Genomic DNA, 5,065 nt, shown 5'->3' on the forward strand with positions numbered 1-5,065 from the left:
ATTACATTCCTTGTCACGTTGTCCCCCTCTTTGATATACCCGACTACCCTATATCTAGTAACTACTAGAGCATTCGCCAAAGTACAGGATAGTTCTAGAAACGTGGCGTCACAGTGGTCATGTGACTCGCTGACGCAACAGTATCATAGTGAGGTATTTACGTTTGAAAGTTATTTACAAACTTAGGCCTACAAGTTACAACCTGTATAAGCTTGTAGAATCGTCAAAAAAGAAATCAGTGAATTTATTAACGTTGTGTTGGTTGGACTTGGAATTATTCTCATCATATAATTTGAAAGAATCCGCTCAACGAAGATGCGACGTTACAACAACAGCATTACAAATCGAAGAGGGATCTGAAATGCTGTTTTCACACACTTCTAATTTTGAGCCGCGATGGACAAATTAAGACTAATGTTGAAAAAAAAAACGTTGTTGCGTATCTGTTTGTTTGTTAATTTCCCGAAGAAATTATTTCCGAGAAACTTCAGCGATACAAGTCCTTTCTTAATTAAAACTAGTTTATTCTTTCTCGATACAACTTTGCAATACACAGAATTTCCACAGTCAATACGTTTGCAATTTCGATAACAAAACACACACTTTATATTACCGTCACTACCGTTCGCTTGACTCGATTATCTGCCTCTATATCTATCTATCAGCAATTATTTGTCGGGCTTATATACTAAAAAAGAGGGCGTCTGGAACGACTAGAGTTGCCAGGACAATTCAATATTCTTCGAGAATCTCATGACGTGTTACCAGGGTCACGTGACTTCCACTGTCGTAACACCGTATACAATTAACTTATTTATATAACTGATAACTGATCGTCAGTAAAATATAATCCGTCTAATAAATTGTAACACCACCAGAGTCACAAATCACATTAATCAGTGATAATCTAATCTTCTTGCTTAACTCACTTTATATGGGTCATATCGTTTCCTGATATTTCGGTCATTAAACTACGCGATGCCAAAAATTCTGCTGGTCAGCAAAAAATAAAAATGTAAAAAAAATTATTACAGAATAATCTCCCTTTGTCTTGTTTGTTTGCTTTTAAACACCAAACTACATAATGGCTGTCTGTGCTCTGTCCACCGCGAGTATTGTTATAAGCACCAAGACTTGTTGCTGATTCACCGGAAATCGCCCCCTAGTGGCATAGCAGTATGTCTGCGGACTTACAACGCTAGAAACCGGGTTTCGATACCCGTGGTGAGCAGAGCACAGCGAACCCATTGTGTAGCTTTGTGCCTAATTTCAAACAAACAAACACCAGAAATCAGTCTCACTTAGTAAAATTCCCAGTTTTTAACATACGTTACGATCTCTGTTGGCAAAACTAATGCTACGTAATTATAAAATTAATCAGTGAATATTTACTTTATAGAAATTAAGAATAATGATTTGAAATATCACTGAAAACTAATAAAACCATTTCATTCACTTACCGGTAAATGAAACGAGTTGCTACACAAGTTATGTTGGGTTGTCGTAAGTTCAATTAGAAGATTCAGAAAACGATGTTTTCGTTATTTTTTATATTTTTTGTTCAGGTGAAGATGCTTTTTATGTTACTGACAAATAAAATATTTATACCATCTAAATCTAGTTTTTGTGTTTTTTTTTAACTTGTGTGTTTTAATTTCATGATCTTACTTTGTAACTTACACAAGCTAACTAGTATAAAGCATAACCAGAATTGTTTACAAATATTAAATCTATTCGTAAATATAATAGTCACTCAACCATTGACTACAATCGAAATTCTAAAATTTATGCGCGGAAGTATGCCTTAAATATTCTCAAAAAAGGATTTTTATTGTATTGCCCTCTGCAGGTGCTGCCCTCTGACCGTAACAATTCAAGTCTATCCCTCTGACACTAGACCTGACCGACAATCAACGTCTGTAAGAAGTTAGGAATCCCAAAGTTTAATCTGTTTAGGCAAATTCGCACTGACTACGCTAGAGCCAACTGCGCCAGCCATCTATATAATTTTGAATTGGTAAAAGGAAAGACAATTAGGCAAAGCTTCCACCGCTAAGTAAAAATCTGCTTAATTTATAAACAAGAGGGGTTTACAGATTAAAAAAAATCTAAGCATTTGAACTCTTCCTGCTGAATGGTCTCATTTAGCAATTTTGTATAAAACATTCCAAATTTATAGCAATCTAGATGTTGTTATATATAATATATATGCCACACACACCGTGACACACATGTATATAAATGGTACCTTATAAATTTCATATTTTGTATTTGTTTCTTGATTTAATTAGTATTTAGTAACTTTGATGACTCGAATGTGTGTCAAATAAATTCTGAGTTATTATTCCCATCGTTTTCATTTCTGTTTATTTGACTATTGTATTCACAAGTGAGAAAGAAATTAAAAAAGAAAAATTTTGTAATTATATTTTATAGTAAGTACTTTTATTTATATCTTTGTCATTTTATTAACCTGGAGACTGTAATTAGAGTGTTTAATATATTTAGTTTTATTATCGTATTTTTATTATAAAGGTTATTTTGCACTGTTAGCTTAGTATGTAGATTTAGGATTAATCTAGATCTCTTAAGATGGCCAAACCTATTTCAATATTATTGTGTCTGCAGCCGAAAATATCCCTAACTGCCAGGGCAACCAAATGATGAAACAATACATTCTAATCTTTATAAGTAAGCATGTAAGAACAATATGTATTAATTAGCTACATTCATTATCCAATTGATTTTTATTTTTGATCTAAGGAGGTAACTTTCTTTGATCGGAAATTAAAATTAAATTGTAAGTAAACAGCCTGCTTTGTGACACATGTGCAAATTAATCTAATCGAACTAAGTTTCTGACTTATGTTTATTTAGATAATATAAATATACTAACATCGTTTATAACATTCTCGATTTGTTAAAAAACCAAAACTATTGGATAATTATATTTGAAACTGTCGGTGAAACTCCATAAAATTTACAGAATTCAGCAAAAACAAGACAAATACGTTTCACAAATACATCATTTATTCACGACTATGGCATGTCTTTACTGGCAAAACCATGGTCGTGAATAAACTATTATGAATTATCTTGTTTGCCCTCAATTATGCATTTATATTGTTCTTTAAAAAAAAAATCCCTTAGCAAAACACGTGGTTATAATGTTAGAAATTTGTATGCTTATTATGTAATTTTTTATTCCATTAAAGAGATGTCAATTATGTGCCCTATGTTCGTTAACAATATTTATACTGTAGAAAAAGACTGCAAGACATGGAAAAAGTTTTGCCAGATATATTGGAAAACTTAAAACACACGTCTATACTAAAAATTTCCTGTTTTTATCTACGTTTCGGGCATACATCTTTCGTCAGTAAAAATACGTATGTTTGTTTGCAATTAAGCACAAAGCTACACAATGGGTTATCTTAGCTCTGCCCAACACGGGTATCGAAACCCGGATTCTAGAGTTGTAAGTCCGCAGACATACCGCTGTGGGGCCAAATACTTAAATTATATTAATAATTGAATACTAAATCGATTTAGACACGTTATTGTGTTAAAATGAAATATTACCAGAACATAATTAATTGTTAACAAAATAAACACAATTAAGGTTCGGTATGTTGTATAAAAATTTAATGAGACACATTTTGGCTGAAAAATAAATTTTACGCAGTCGACAGGATTCGAACCTGTGCGGGAAGATCCCAACGGATTTCTAGTCCGTCGCCTTAACCACTCGGCCACGACTGCTTGTAATAATTCTCTCTGTAAATGTATAATAACAAAAGTTAAAAATACATACCATTTATGACTTTTAATTAATTAGTGATCTTCTTGTAATATAGACTTTAATAAAGAATCTGATACAATTTGTTATACTTATAACAACCAAGTTGACTCTAACCTCCCAAAGTTACCTTGGGTAACATCATTCTCGAAAGTTAGAACTTTCTCTTGAAAACGACCAAATTTATAAATTATAACTCTAAAATTCATAATGGTTAATGAGTATACTAGAGAAATATACTGTATTTTTCATAATTAAATTCCAAACTGAGACTTGGAGAGCGCATTATTTAAAAAAAATTTAGTTGTGTCTTTTTACTGTTACAAATACGGAAACTTTAGCGTCATCGTTATTTCTAGTAGAAACGCCGCCCTACGGGCAGCTGTTTGTGCTAGTAATTACTAAACGTAGTATTTATACCTCACTGATAAAAAAAAAATGTAGAAAAGTGAACACTTTCTAACAAAGGATTTTTTCTCAGAAGTACTGCACGGGAAAAGCGTTCGGATTGAACTCTTTAGTCATTTGTATGTAAACTCATTGCATCAAAATGACTCAACAGAGCTGAACATTTTCATAAATTTGACTGACATAAACTGTATTGTTTTTGTGTATTAAAAGTGCTACCCTTTATTGAAAACAGAAAAGTTTTTTAGGAAAACGTTTTCTCAGTACTACATTTAAAAATTACATCAATAAAGATATAATCAAACCCCTATTCGATGACGAGGAACCGACTTTGAGACTAATAGTGGCTGGAGACGGCTTGAATGGGTAATGAAGAAAAACTTTAACAAAAGTTTAACATAACAGCAAATGTACAACGTTTCGACATGATTTTGTCACCTGATGATGACAAAACCTCGTACATATGCTGTTATGTTAAACGTGTGTTAAAGTTTTTTCTTCATTACCCATTCACGCCGTCTCCAGCCATTATTAATCAAACCCCTATGTACAGTCTTAGTGAAAATCGTGTTCTTGTTTGAGAGGAGTACTTTTATTCAAAATTGTGTTATGTTGTAAAGAAATGGTTGTTGCACATACCATAGTTATATTTCTAATTGTCTGAATTTTGAATTCCCAAAGTGTGAACTTTTTTTTGTGTGGCGCCATTCAACAGATGGCGCTACACTTCATAAGCCTCATAATGGCCGGAGACGGCTTGAATGGGTAATGAAGAAAAACTTTAATATAAGTTTAACATAACAGCAAAAGTACAACGTTTTGTCAAGGGTTTGTAACTGATGATGACAAAACCTTGTT

General features: G+C 32.6%; 1 non-coding gene across 1 annotated transcript; it reads right to left on the minus strand.

Annotated features, from left to right (window-relative positions):
- Positions 1-3,680: 3,680 nt before the first annotated feature.
- On the minus strand, positions 3,681-3,762 carry Trnas-aga. The gene has a single exon. It is a non-coding gene; the product is annotated as a tRNA-Ser (tRNA).
- Positions 3,763-5,065: the final 1,303 nt, after the last annotated feature.

The sequence above is a fragment of the Limulus polyphemus genome, unplaced genomic scaffold (assembly GCF_000517525.1).
Source record: "Limulus polyphemus unplaced genomic scaffold, Limulus_polyphemus-2.1.2 Scaffold1157, whole genome shotgun sequence".
Classification (NCBI taxonomy): domain Eukaryota; kingdom Metazoa; phylum Arthropoda; class Merostomata; order Xiphosura; family Limulidae; genus Limulus; species Limulus polyphemus.